The sequence below is a fragment of the Panthera onca genome, chromosome A1 (genome assembly GCF_046562875.1).
Source record: "Panthera onca isolate mPanOnc1 chromosome A1, mPanOnc1 haplotype 2, whole genome shotgun sequence".
Classification (NCBI taxonomy): domain Eukaryota; kingdom Metazoa; phylum Chordata; class Mammalia; order Carnivora; family Felidae; genus Panthera; species Panthera onca.
Window position 1 is genome coordinate 41950567 of NC_138339.1, and position 15544 is coordinate 41966110.

At 45.7% G+C, this 15544-nt stretch overlaps 1 protein-coding gene across 8 annotated transcripts in view; it reads left to right on the forward strand.

Moving 5' to 3' along the window:
• ABLIM3 (actin binding LIM protein family member 3) overlaps positions 1 to 15544 on the forward strand; it is a 108571-nt gene that overhangs the window by 14250 nt on the left and 78777 nt on the right. The gene's annotated exons all lie outside the window — the stretch shown is intronic.

Sequence of the window (15544 nt, forward strand, 5' to 3'; positions counted from 1 at the left end):
GGTGTCTGTTCAGTTACCATCCCTCCCTCTGATTCTTTCCCACCAATTCCATGCTGGGGCATGTAATGGCTGTCACCTGTAGTGTTCTGCGGCTCCCCCAGGTGACGACATGTGACCTAGACTGGCCAATCAGAGTTTCCCATCTACCTTGGCCGCAAAGATTGCTCATCAGTGGACATTAGACCCAAGAAAAGCCAACCAGAGTATTCCTTGAAGTTGAGCAGGGAGCCATTGGGAAGGAGAAATATTCATTTCGTTGAGGTTGCTGAGCTGAGGAGATTCTGGGAGGGCCCAGGGATTCCAGTGGCCATTCTTATCCAGTATGTGGGAGGAAGAAGCTGTCTGAAAAATAAAGAAAGTCATAGCTCTGACCATACAGTAAGGCCCCCGGATCTAGCCAGACCTGAAGTCAGAGGCTACCTACCACTCCCCAGCCCCCAGACCTCCCAGTTGCAAGGACCAACAAATTCACTTTTTGCTTAAACTACACTTTAGCGGGGTTTCTGTAAATTACAACAGAAAGAATCCTAACTAGGGCACTTCTTTTTTAACCATTCTTCCCTTTGGCAACTATCTCCTATAATTATTCCCATTTATCAAAATCCTAGGCATCTGTAAGCTAAAAGACTCTTCCAGTCCAGCCTCCTCTCATCCACCCCTGAAGTGATTTCATTCCTTCTTCTCAAGTCCCTGGCCCTTGATTTAAAACATTCTTATGGTCACAGGTCATTTGCTGGAGGTCAACGTGGTTTCTTCATGCGCATTTCCTAGCACTCTTCTTAGCGTATAAGCTCCTTGAGGAGAGGAGCCATAAGTCAGATGTCCATAGGGTAGATTTCCTCCCCAACTTCATGCTACAGACCAGGAGGGAGCCAGAGAGTTACTGCTGGAGCTTATAAATCCATGCATGCGCTAAGCCTCAAATGCATAATATTCTGTCAAATCCATGTGCTGGAGAAAATTCAGTATGGCCAAAAGCTACCATGACTATTACTTAAACGTAATACTAATATAGAGAGGCTAGCAAATACTTGGGGCATTCAAAACAAGTCCTCAAGTGATCTGAATGTTATTACATGGATGTACACGTATGTGGAAACCTTTTGAGTTTTACACTTAAGATGTGTGCACTTTAGGCAAGTTATGCCACCATTCAAAGTCAAAACTAAAATAAAAATACAGGAGTCCTCATAGTTGACAAATCTGTCCATCACTAGTCAGTACACAAAAAATTAATTTGAAATGCATCAGAGACCTAAATAAACTGAAAGCTAAAACTATACAGGTCCTAGAAGAAAATATAAGAGAATAGCTTATGCCCCTGAGGTAGGCAATGACTCCTTAGAACCCTAAAAGCAGAAAAAAAAAAAAAAATAGGCAAGAAATTCTAACAGACACTTCACAAAATAACACATACGAATGGTCAATCAGCACACAAAACATGTACAACATCATTACTCATCAGGGAGATGCAACTTAAAACGACCAATTTAAACCCACCAAAATGGCTAAAATTCCTCACACATTGTTGGTGGGAATGTAAAATGGTAAAACTTTGGGAACCCGTGAGTTTCCTAAAAACTGAACGCATGCCTACCTATGATCCAGCACCCCCACCCCTAGGTATTTACCCATGAGAGATGAAAACATGTATCTGCAAAAAAAGATTTGTGCAGGAATGTTCCTGGCAGCTTGACTCATAACATCCCAAAGCTGAAAACAACCCAAATGTTCATCTACAGACAAAAAAATAAACAAATTGTGTTACATTTTACACAGTGGATTGCTACTCACCAGAATGAATAAATAAATAAATAGCCAACTATTGATACATGCCATAGCATAAATGAAATCTCAAAAGCATGCCAAGTAAAGGGAGCCAGATGTAAAAGATCACATACTGTATGATTCCATTATACGAAGTTCGAGAACAGGCAAAACTAATCTATGGGGGTGGAAATTCTAATAGTTTGCCTCCGGTTGGGGAAGGAGTGATTGATTGCAACAGCTTGCAGCAAATTATCTGGAGTGGTGGAAACTGCCCAATCTTGACTGTAGATGTTGTTTACATGGGTTTATGCATTTGTCAAAGCATTGTTTTTAAGATCTACGTATTTCATGATTTTTTAAAACCTTTTCAGTGCTTATTTATTTTTGAGAAAGAGAGAGAGTGCAAGCAGGGGAGGGGCAGAGAGAGAGGGAGACACAGCATCTGAAGCAGGCTCCAGGCTCCAAGCTGTCAGCAGGGAGCCCAACACGGGGCTCAAAATCACGAACTGTGAGATCATGACCTGAGCCAAAGTCAGATGCTGAACCAACTGGGCCACCCAGGTGCCCCTATATATTTCATTTATAATTTATACCCAACTTATGTGTGTGTGTATATATATATATTATAAGTATTATGTATATATATAATATGTAAATAAATATATGTACACACATTTACATATATATGTGTATATATATGTATATATACATACACATATGTGTATATATAAATATATATGTATATATAGTTGTGTATAAACTTTTATACTCTAAATTTTACATATAAATAATATATAGGTATGTAAATATATACTAGGTATAGATATATAAATATATATCATATATAAATATATAACAATTATATAAATATACATTATACGTATAAATATATATATAAAGAGAGAGAGAGACAGAGAGAGACCTTTTAAAACATTCCTAAGCTTAGAAACAGAAGAACTGACTCCAAATCTCAACTCTCCTATGAACTCTGTGATATCTGCTAGGATCCTCATCAACCTAATAGATCTATCAGCCTCGCCTACCTCAAAGGGCTGTTTCAACTGTAATAACACCTGGGAAAGTGCTTGGGAAACTTTCAACTGTATATTTTAAGAGTCTCCTCTGCAAGTTACTTTGTGTAGCTCTCTCCCTGACCCAGATGTTCTAGCTGTACTGGCCCCCTTGAACTCGCCATGTGCTTCCCAGCCTCAGGGCCCTTGCTCATGCTGTTCCTCCACCCACATTCTTCTTCTCCCTGGTCTGCCATGGCTGGCTTCAAATTCTTGCAGTGTCAGCTGACATGCTTTATCTTCAGATTACCTGTCCCCACCCCTTACTCATTTCCTTCTTTCGACTAGTCCTACTTTATAGTTATTTATTTGTTTATTGACTTACTGTGTATCTTCCCCCATGGAATTGTGAACACCCAAAGAATAGGAAGCATGCTGGTTTTATTCACCAGTGCATCCCTAGTCCTTAACACATAGCAATTACCCAGTCTGCAAGAAATTACCCAAGTTTATTGCCAAATAAACGACTACACCAACACGCATGAGCTTCAGGGCATGGCCTTTAAAATCTGCTTGTGCTGACTGGTGTTCCCTGGACTTGGTGGGTACCAGAAAAGGGACACCAGGGTAATGCTAGTGTCATTGTAGCATGCTCACTTGGGAAAAGCTTTGGGGGTCAAAGGACTCAAGAAAACCTTAGGACACCTTGTCCTTAGGAAGTCTGAGACGCTCTGTATTCATAGCTATTCTTTATGGTCCCTCTGTTGGCTCACCACCTGGCGTGCTGACTGTACCTCCAGGATGAGAAGAATCTGAAGCACAAATAGGCTAACTATCTAACAGGCAAGAATTGTCCTCCAGCTCCAGAGCCCTCTGCGTCCCGTACCCGGCACAGAGACCGGAAGCAAATGGTATGAATGCCTGTGTCCGTCCTCTTGCTTGGCACTTTTCAGACTTCTGGCTTCTCATGGAGCCTTTTACCCTAATCTCCTCTGTCCCCCTCCCTCTAATAATCGAACCACTGTCTTCTCTTGGGTTTTCTGGATCTGAATGTCATTGCCCTTACTGAGGTCATTTCTCTTTTTGGTATTAGCCCCAGGTTGAGTGGCTGCCCCCACGTCCAGGACACCTGAGCGTCACACATAGCTAATCTGCCTGTGGGAGCTCTCTGAAACCTTCTGTTTTATAACTGGAATGTGTTTGCTGGCCTGGATTATTTTGGCTTCTGTGACATCAGTGCTATGGGGAAATGCTCCTTAGCTAGTGGCAAAGTCCATTTGACTGTATGAACTTAGAGAATGCTCTGGTGAAAATGTAGGGGCTTTGAACTAGGGGAGAAGTTTCCCCCTGCCCCCCACCTACTTCCTCTGTAGCCAAAATTCTGTTTCTCTCTGCCTGTATCCCTTGAAATCTGTATTCTTTTCAATAGATAATGTCAATAAGCCCTTTATGTGAGTGGGATTTGGGGCTTCTCTGTTTCTCATCTGAGAATCTGTCCTATGCCAATGAGTTTGGGCCTGTGGCCCACATGTTAATTATTGTACCGGGTTTCTGGAGTCGACTGGGGACAGAATGCCTTTTTGGCTAGAAAAGAGGTATTCTGGTAGGATTTTTTTTTTTCTTGAAGCATTAATCTAGCTTAGAGAGGCTGAGAGAGCAAAAATGGTTGTATGTTTCATTGACATTTGCTCCTTCTTTTCTGAGCAACACGTTTAACTGGGGTTTGGGAATCAAATGTTAATGAATCTCTTGGGATTTCTTGAACCTATATTGGCAATAATCATTTTTTCTGACATCAGTGCCAGGAAATAAAAAACAAAAAACAATATTTTAGGATGCAGAATAGTGGAAAGGGAGCCTAGTGGTCTCTGTGAGTGTGTGATGTGTGTGTCTGTGTCTGTGTGTGTGTGTGTGTGCAAAAGTGTAGAAAAGAAAGTTCACTGAACTAGGGTCAGAAGGCATATGTAGGAGTCTGGCCACATCTCTCCAGCTCCCTGAGCCTCAGTTTTTTCATCCATAAAACGGGCAACATGACCGTCACCTCTCCTGACTCCCATGTCTGGTGACAGTCAAATGAGGCAGTGAATGAGAAAGCCTTTGGGGTAGCCTCTGTTTTGCTAGTTATTAAGTAGATGCCTTTTTCCCTTGGCTATTCTTTGAAAGAGAAGCCAGCATATATTTGGCTTTTTTTTTTTTTTATTACTTTTGGTTGCTGGCTATGTGTCTTTTAATCATTAAAATTTAATACAATTCTGCACAGCAGTTGAGCAAAGGCAAATCCAGCTTTATTTGGGTTATAGGTAAATAGGGCAAGGTAAAAAGAGTCAGTTCATTGCGGGTTTAGTGTCCTTATGTTCAGTTGTCCTCATTTTAAATATTTCATCCCATTGTTAGGCCATGCGTCCAACCATGCATTTCGGTCTCTCATTCAGAAAGCGTGGTCTCTACAATTAAGTGATAATAAAAAGAGACATAGGACAGCAAGCACAGGATAGAGGCTTTGCGCTTCTCTTTGTGTCTGGAAGGGCAGTGGACAAGCCAGACCATAAAGAAAGAACCCTTTCATCACTCTCGTCAGAGCAGGTGATTTGTTTTGGCCAACAGGCCCAGAATTTCACCCCTCAGCTCCTTTTACAATTCCCAGGTGAGTGGTACCTGGTGACACCTGTGTCCAGCTCGGGAAGGACATCCTGTGTACATCTCGGTAGGCCTCACCTTTTACTGTGCCCCTTCCTCAAAGCTCTGACACTTTTCAGCTGCTCTTTGGATGATTTCTGCTGGTGACTAGCCTGACAAAGGCAGTGGGGCAAGAGCAGTCAGGACTTCTTCCTGCCGGAAGCCATCTGCCTCAAGATGCGTTTTCCAGGAAATGTCACTCGTCCGAATGCAGAAGCCCCTCTGGCGTGTCTGTTTCAGACTGGGAGTCTCTGGTGTTGAGAAAGATCAGGATGCATTTGAGGAAAAAGAAAGAAAGCCAGTGTGGCTATCATGCACTGCCAGAGGGGAAAAGGGTCTGGGAAGAGATGGGGGAAGCTGGCAGGGACCGGGCCACGCAGGGCCTTGCAGACCATGGCACGCAGTCTGGCTCTATCCCAAAGGTCAAGTGAAGCCACTGAATGGTGTTAAATGCCATTGGCGGTGGTGGGAGTCAAGGTGAAGCGTCATCAGATTTGCATTTTGAAAGCATCTCTGTGCCTACTGTGTGGAGAGTGGGTGAGGAGAAGGTCCGGTGTGGACTTGCTGGGATCCTCCAGGCAAGAGATGTTAGGGCTGAGGTGGTGCAGGGCATATTGTACTCTGGGGGCATTGCATAATCTTGATTCCCTGGCAGCTTTTATACCCTTTATATTATTTAAAATACTGCTGTGGAACCTATATAAGTTTGCTTGGGCTACCCTAACAAAATACCCCACGTGGGTGGCTTAAACAACAGAAATCTATCTTACGATAGCTCTGGAGGCTCGAAGTCGGAGATCGAGGGGTCATCAGGGTTGGTTTCTCCGGAGGCCTCTCTCCTTGGCTTGTGGATGGCTGTCTTCTTCCTGTGCCTTCACATCGCCGCGTGCATGCTTCTGCCCTGATCTCCTCTTCTTATAAGGACATCAGTCTATTAGGTTAGAGCCTACCCTAATGGCTTCATTTTAACCTAATCACCTCCTTAAAGACCCTGACTCCAAATAAAGCCACATTCTGATCCCCAACGTGCTTTTATTTTTTGATTCCTTACAAAGGGTATTGAGCTGAGCTTTAGTGTTTCTGGTATTTGTCATTGTGCGTCCCCCCCCACACACACACCCACCCACCCCTACCCAGTAACCACATTGTGTATAGGAAAAGTTACATAACCATTTGATGGATTTCATTTGGGTTTTGGTCTTCCACCAGAATGTTGAACTTGACCATGTTGTGATTTCTATTACAGCGTGGTTTAGCCACAGAAATTTCCTGTACTGGCTCCTAGTTACTTCTTGGGAACATGTCTGTTGCATTTGCCTTCTTTGTGGGCTCAAGAAATACCTGTTGTAGGAAACAGCTGTCAAGTTCATCCTGACCAGAAACTTAACTCCTCACCTCATCCCACGGGCGTGTCTAGATGTTTGGCGAGGACCTGCAAGAATCGTCTAGGCTGTAGCATTTCTCCTCAAGCAATTTAAAATCTGCTAAGGGAAAGAAAGCAAGCACAAATAACGCCATTATAGTTTAGGAAATGTTCTAGGTCAGTGGTGGTCCCCTGACCAGCAGCAGGAGCATCACCAGGGAACTCATTAGAAATGCAAATTCTCAGCCTCACGCCAGACCTATTCGATGGAAAACTGGGGCATTGGGGCCCAGCAATCTGTCTTTTGACAAGACATTTAGGGATTGTGATGCCTGCTCAAGTTTGAGAACCACTGCTTAGTCATAAGGAGTATATGCCATGAGTTTTTAAAGAAGAGAGCTCATATTTAGAGGAGAGTGAGGGGAGAATCTGGAAGAATTTCTAGAAGTGTGTTGCATACGAGATAGGCCTCGAGGAGTGGGTTGGAGTTTGATATTTATATGTAGATGATCATATTTACTACAGTTGCCATCTGCATGTTTATGTATTTCTTTTACAGAAGTAATTAACAGCCTGGACTCTTAACTCGAAAGATCTGCTAGCTGTCCCTTCCTTGCATTTTAACTGGCTCACTATGAATTGAAGCTTCCACCAACATATGCTCAGTTATAGAACTGGCAATTACAATTGGAGGCATTTTGTTGGCGGATAGTTTCCATTCCAAACATAGCTTGAATTGGAGGTGGAGATTCTACCTCTCTATCCTTGAGGTAAAATCAGGCCAAAGCATCCTTGAATCTCATAGTGGCTAGGGAGCTTTAAAATCATCTAGTCTAATACCCAGCCAGACAACCTCTGAGCTGGCTTTGAAACATGGGTGGCATCAGGACGCTGAGCATAGCCACACACACTTCTGCTGGCCCACTGAATGAGTCTGTAGCAGGGGTGGGCAAGCTGTGGCTCGAAGGTTAATTCCGGCCCACTGCCTATCTTCGTAAATAAAGTTTTATTGGAACGCAGCCATGTTCATTCATTTTCCTATTGTCTATGGCTGCTTTTGAGCTACAATGGTGCAGAATTTTAATCCCCTCCTTAAGATTGTATTTGCAGGAGCTCTTAGTTCAAATTAACTCACGTTAAACCGGATTCTGTGGGCTCCTGGACTTTTGAGCAGCTGCTCTTGAGATCTAAACGCACTGTGCTCTCTGTGTATGCCATTCTAGCCAAGTATATTGTACCTCCAGCTACCAAGCCCCCTCCCTGCTCGTGCAGTCTGCTTGACTCTTCTGCCTGCACTGCCCATTTCCATTTCATCCCATCCCGTCCACTCTCCTAAGTTCAGGTCTTTTTTCTGGTACCGTGGATCCTGCGGCCATGGCATGAACACTAGACTTGGCATCAGAAGTCCTGGATTCTAGTCCTGACTCTGCTGTGGAATCCAAAAACACGAGCTAAAATTCAGTCAAGACACTGAAATGACCCCCCCGCCCCGTGTGTAGGGTCAGGGGGATCAGGGAATTGCCCGTCGTTGAGAGCCACTGATCTAGGAAAGATGTGTGGTAGGAAAGCGATGGAAGCCAGGGGAGAGATGGAGGGAAAAGGCTGAACTGGGGAGCCCAGTAAAGGATCCATCTATGTGTCTTGGTAATGGGTAGACTATGAGAGTTTCCACGAACCCACGAGTTTCAGGGTTCATCGTGTCCAAGAACCGACTCTGGTTTGGACAAGTGCCAACGTGACAAGCTGGTTCTGAGACCTCAAAGCGCATTCCTCAGAATACACTAGAGAGAGAGGAAACACCTTTGCTCATCTCTCTGCCCACGCAGCCACCACTGTTCATCTCTGCCTGATGGGGGGGGGGGGGTGGGGAGGTGATAGCTCTAATAACAGACCAGAAACAGCTCTTCCTAAGAGAAATGACAGCTTTAGAAAAGAAAAGGGTTTAATGAATTAAGAGGAGGCTAATCTATTTGTATTAGGACATCATTTCATTGCCAGCTGACTTTTAAACATCTGTGAAGATTGGCAAACACATCGGAGAAAATACACTTTGTAATACTCAGAAGGATATTGGCATAAATCTATCTGTGACAACACTTTTGATGTGCACTAGTATCAGATATCAAGATTTCTAACATTCTCATCGTGGTGCCAAAGAGTGGGCGAGTCTTCTAGTCACTAACCCAAGGGCTCTCGGTCTTTTAAGAAAAGACTCTCCAGAGGAGCTTGTTTAAAACGTAAAGTCTGATTCAGTAGGTATGGGGTAAAGCCCAGGAATCTGTATTTTGATAATCCACACCCCCTCCCCAGGTGATTCCGAAGCAGGCGGTTGGCTGATCACTTTGAGAAACATCCAGCAAAAAGCACCGCCATGAAGACATCATTCCAGTTTCACTTCCACCACTGACTTCCACACCCACCTTGTCTCACCTCACCTCTGCTTGGCTAACTTTTTCATCTCCAGAGTGGCTCCAGAAACCTTCCTCGACTGCTCAGAGGCTCCTTAGCATAGCACCCTTGGTTCCATAGAGTGCCTGCAGCCATACGGGACAGCCCCCAACTAAAAGTAGCTTCAAGAATCCAGCCATGTCTGTTTCATAGAAGAGAAAGGCCAGAGGAGGGGAGGGGTGATAGCAGATCCACGCAGGTCGATTTAAAGGCTCAGCAGCCTCCTCAAGCACCCAGATTCTTTACAGTGTAGGTGGCCCCCCTCAGGATCCGTTGCGGGAGGCAGGGCTGCAGTTCCAGCGTCCAAGGCGGACAAAAACGTCCAGAGGCTGAGAAGGGCAAGGAAAACCTTGGGCTTCCACCTGACCTCCCCTCCTGTCTCTTCGACCAGGAGTCTGTCACGTGCCTCTGCCTGGGTCAATCAGCTGACAAAGGAATGAGGTTATGAGAGCCAGTTTCACCAATAAGGACTCCCTCCCCAGGTCTAGGAAAGACAGAAAGACATGGCTGCTCAGGGGAGGATAAACAAAAATGGATTTCCTGCAGGAGAGGGAGGTTCTGTTAGCAGATGAAGAGACGAATGGCCGTTGAGACCGCAGCAGTGGTGCCTGCTACGGACTCCTCTTCCTCTCTTGGAGCACTTTGCCCACTATTTTCCCTGCTGGAGTGTGAGTCACACGAGGACAGGGGACCGTGTCCACCTCATCCGTCCTTGTGCCCTCAGCGAGATGCCGGGATCACGTCACATACACGAGGTCTGGCATGAAATGGTCCTGGAATGTGTTTAACTTAAATCGATGGCAGATTATGATTTAGAGGGAAAACTGTGATTAATTAAGACATAAAGTAGTCGGCTGCATGTGACGAAACCACAACTCAAGCTCACTCATAATTGTTTTAGAAAAAGACTGTGCTATATTGGTGCGTATAATTGGGAAGCTCAGATGTGCCGCTGGCTTCGGGCCCATCTGGATCCACAGACTCAGGTGATAGATTCAGGGGATCTGTTCATCCTCTCCTTCCATCCCTATCTACTAGGCTGTCCCAACGTGGGGGGCGAGATGGCATCGGGAGCCCCGGACCGCCTTCCCCTAGCTTAGCAACCCAGATGGCTTCTGGGAGAGCTCCTGTAGAAATCCCCGGAGATGACGTGGTCACGTGCCTGCCAGTCACGTGGGAGAGAATTGGGGTTCTCTTGACTGGCCGGCCCGGGCTCCTTCCCGACCCCACGTTGGAAGAGGGTCAGCCCACCCAAACCCCACAGAGCGGGTTCCCCACGGGAAAACGGGGTTGTGTTGCCAGAAGAAGCCGAACAGATGCTGAGCAAGCAAAACAACAGATGTCCGCTACATTGCGGCCGGGAAAAGCTGTTTGCAGGGCAGTCTGCACGGGCCAAACCGTAATTGAGAACTACTTGCTGATACACAAGAAAGTAAACATTGCCCCCGCATCCCCCTGGATAAACAGATTCAACTTTAAACTCTGAACAATGCTTTGTTTCCTGAAGGTAAAAAAAAAGAAAAACAACTTTTGCCCATTGATTTGGGGAAGGGGGGGGGGGGCGGGGAGAGGATCTTTGTTTTTATAAAACCTTTTCTCTCCGAAGGAAATGTATTCATCTTTCCCCCTAATTATCTTTTAGTCGTTTTATTCTCTTTCTTGGTTACTTACCGTGTCTTGACTTCTTCATCCCAGATAACCATGTGTCAACAACCTACTTTAAAGTACAGAATGCCCCGTCCTCAGTTGTTGTCTTTCTTTCCCCTCCCCTTTTCAATCAGAAATAATTGGTAAGATTGTCAGCACCCCATTTTTAGACCTCTCTGATTCTTTTAAGAAATTCTAGGCTGTAGCATTTAGGGACATATTTTCATTATTTGTTATTTGGCAAGTATGAATTGAGTGCCTACTAGTCCCCAGGGACTGGGTTTGGCATTAAAGACGCAGTAATAAAAGGGGTGCCTGGGTGGCTCAGTCAGTTAAGCCACCCACTCTTGGTCTCAGCTGGGTCATGATCTCATGAGTTCGAGCCTGGTGTCAGGCTCCATGCTGCCACTCAGAGCCTGCTTAGGATTCCCTCTCTCTCTCTCTCTCTCTCTCTCTCTCTCTGCCCCTCCCCCACTCTCTCTCTCAAAATAAATAAACTTAATTTTAATAAATTTAGGGGCATCTGGGTGGCTCAGATGGTTGAGCCTCTGACTTCAGCTCAGGTCATGATCTCGCAGTTTATGAGTTCCAGCCCCACACCGGGTTTGCTGCTGTCAGCACAGAGTCCGCTTCGGATCTTCTGTTCCCCTCTCTCTCTCTCTCTGTCCCTCGCCTGCTCCTGCTTGTGCTCTCTCTCTCTCAAAAATAAATAAAACGTTAAAAACATATCTTTAAAAAGATGCAATAAAAAAAAAAAACTTCCCTACTCCATCGTGGAATTTCCTATAGAGTAGGAGATGTATTTACTTTATCTGTACATCTCCACAATATTTAGCTTTGCTATTATTATTGCTGTTATCGTTATCATTACAGCAAGCTTTGGCTTAGCACTTGCAATATACCAGATGATATGGCACAAAGCACTTCCAGGAAGAAAGGAGCCATTTACGCCACCTCTGCTCCATTCAAAAATTCTGAAAGGCAAATATACCATTCCCAGTTTACAGATCAGGAAACTGAGGCTCAGTGGCATAGCACTTTGCTCGATCTCATACAGCTTGCGAGAGGAAAAGGCTGGATTTGAACCCACATCTGACAGGTTCCATAGCCCATTTTTGCTCCAGCTCACAGAAACTACTCCATAAATACCACCTAGAGCCATGAAAATTTGCTTCTGTTTTTCTGTGAAGGTTAAGAGTCTAATCCAACCACCTCACCTGTGGACTGCAGATGTGGCCTTTGAGTTGCGGGTCCCATAGTGAAGATACACCTGCAAGGGCCCACTCTTCACCCTGATTCCTCGTGTGACCCTGGCAGACATCTTTGAGGCTACCTCCATTTGTCCCCAACCCATACGTCTGCAATTTCAGATCTCTCTCTCTGAAGGGCCATGGGCCTTGGTCTCTTTTCTTGGCAAAACCGCGAGGCTTGTTGTAAAGACACCTAATAGAACTTTCTGCACTAATGACGATGTTCTATTTCTGCTGTCCAATACAATTGCCACTTGCCATATGTGGCCACATGAGTACTTAAAATACGGCTAGTGTGACTGGGAAACCGGATTTTTAATTTTACTTAACTGATTTTAATTTGGCCACATTTAAAGAATGATTAGCCTGTGGGACAGTGCAAACCTAGAATGATCTTCATCATTCTTTTCATCTCTGAACTTATACATATTACTGGGTGGCAAGCAACATTTTTTAATGAAATAGCATGAAGTATTCAAATGGAATGGAATAGAGAAAGAAAAGATCAGTACGTATCATGTGTACTAAAAATAAGTCTTGTTTGCGAAAATTTTGTTTCACGTATTTGTGTATTGGGTCATTTTGCAAAAGTAATTTCTTCTAGTGGTTCATGGTCAGAAAAATTGAAAACCCATGCCCGTCCCTGAGGAAGTAATGTAGCCAGGACCTTGAGATTGACATGCTTATATGGTGCTCCCTTATCCAGCCTGGGGCTCTGCAAGACCTCATTTTAGGAATATTCTACTCTTCCAGATCCTACAGGCATATGGTGCGCATGTGACTTCTCAGACGGTAATTGGAAGTGACTTTGTGGTCATCTATCTGCCTGGATGCAGGGATCCCAAACTGGTGGCCCACAGGCAGAATATATCCCGCCACAGATACGCCTTTTTGGGACCTTAACAGGTTTTTGCAGGACAATAATCCCCTGGGGCCTAGCAGCTTCTTCTCCATTAGGTGAGCCAATCTTGTCAGTTTGATCCCCTTGGATTGATTTTGTACTGACATTACCTGCCTGGCCCCTGAAGGCATTTTGTGTTGCACTTGTGTTTAATATGCATAGCATATTGGCTCCGAAAGGAAACTGAGAGATCCAAGAATGCAAACCTTTTCCTTTATAGATGGGAAAACAGTAACCCAGGAATGGGGCGTGTCCTGCCTGAGGCCTCACAAAAAATAACTGGTTCCGTCTCCCAGGGAAGAACCAGATATTAACAGAAATCTTGGTAAGACAGAGGAGGAAGGAAGAAAAGGGGAAGGTGGGGAGGGGGAAGAAAGGCAGAAGGAGAGAGGGACTGAGAGATAAAGAAAGAAAGAGGGAGGGAGGGAGCAGATGAGACACAGTAGAACCATGGTGAGCCATCCTCCCAGCCTGGGGAAAGAAAGGCCTGACAGCCCAGATTGGGGGGGGTTAGGGGGGGTGGGGGGGTGCTATTGTGTAGTAAACGCGCCTGCAGGTGAATGGATGATGGCCAAGGTCATCCAGGAGAGCCCTGTCGAACTTGGAGCAGTGAGGCAAGCACCCTGGACATCAAAGAGGGGGCTTTGGGGGACCTCTGCCCCTGAGCACCGAAGCTGCTTGGGATGGCTTTGGTGTCACTTGTACCTCACTTTGGCCTGTTCTTGGGCAAACGGTCCCTGATCAGAAGGGAGAACATCTCCCTGCTGGAGAACATCTGATGTGGCCAGGGTGGCAGAGACCCTGAGCGAGCTCCTCCCCTCACGGAGCCTCAGGGCTGCATGCTGCATCTGTACAATGTGGAGGAGAAGGAGCCTAAGGAAGGTGTCCGTCCTGAGGGCTAGATTGGAGAGAGAGGGGGTCACAAGTAGGTGGCGCGTCAGACCCTACATCACTTCAGTCACAGCAGCTGTGTGGGCCCTGGGCGGTGATCACAACACCAGTGCCTTCAAGTGCCTGGCAGTGTGGGAGAGAAGCTGGCCAGGGGTGAGGCAAAAGGAAGAGGTGGGAGCCATGGTGATGTGGAAGGATTTAAAAACAAACACCACGCCGTGCAAATAAAGCGTGTCTGGGAGCCCCATCCAACGCAAGCATCCCCTGGTCTAGGGGATTTCCCTGAATAACTCCCAGGTCACCGCGTGTTTGCATTCCAGGCATGGTTTGCAATGAATCCGTACAACCTAGAGGCCATTTCATCATTTCAAGGAAGGGTTTGAAGCTTTAAAAAAAAAAAAAAAAAAAAAGGAAAGCTCTAGATGAGATATTTTCTATATGCCTTCCCTTCTGATGCTGAAAACCCATAAGTCAAGGGGAGCCCGGGTGACAGCTGATGTTCCTTGCATTTCCCAACAGTCTGTCAGAGCCTGATGGCCTGCCAGTCTCAGGAAGCAAACATTGTATAAGTATTAAAACCTCTGGCTCGGAGGCCAAGGGACTGAGTCACTCATAGCACAAAGACAATTGGTAGCTTCCTGGAGTTCCTCTATTTCCGACATGGTTTCCAGGGCCTCGGAAGCAACCCAAATAGTGTTCTCAGATAAGCTTGTAGAGATGCTGGAAAGGGTGCCTCGAGGCCCCAGGGCAAGACAACCATTGTGCTTGTTGGGATTGCCTGGCGGGCCAGGTCCCCTTCTTTCCCTCGGGATACACTAGGAGGCAAAATCAAGCCTCTTCTAGACCTCCAATGCCTGCCTGAATCCTAGCTCCAATGTCTACATGTGGTGTGAATTCAGGCCAATTAATTAACCTCTCTGTGCCTCAGATTGCCCTTGGATAGAAGAGGGATCCTAGGGTATCTGTCTCGTGGGGCTTGAGAATTCAGTGAGATAGTAGGTCTGAAGAACTTAGCACAGGGCCTGGCACCTAGTGATTGCCCAGTTCATGTTAGCGTTTAGCTCTTCTCACAGCCCTTCAGTGTCCCTGATTGGGGGCTTGGTAAAGATATGAGGGACAGAGTCAGCAATGACAAGAGATGTGGTGTTGATTGACAGGAGCCACCTCCAAGCGGGACAAATGCCAAACACCCTAGGGATTTCCCTCTCCTGCAGCAAGTCTCAACTACTTCTCAGCCATTCATACCCAGCTCTGTAGATCGTATTTTTAGAACCCCGTGCCCAAGTGCAGCAAGATGATAGTCTTTAAATATTAACTGGTACTTCCTTCACCCAGCCCTCCTGCTCCTTCCCTTCATTCAGTGAAGGAGGCCTCAGGGCCAGGATGGGCAGCAGGAGGCAGAGACAAAAGAGGTCACTTCCTGGCTTTTGAATTTCAAAAGTTTGTGCCCTTAGAACAGGAAGGATCCACTACAAAGCTAAACATTCTAGAGAAAGTGTAAATTAGAGAGAGCAAAAAGCACTCCTTTACCCCCAGCTAACAAAATGATTCCCTGGCCCAGAGGTGGGGAGGAGAATCTGCGGGAAAG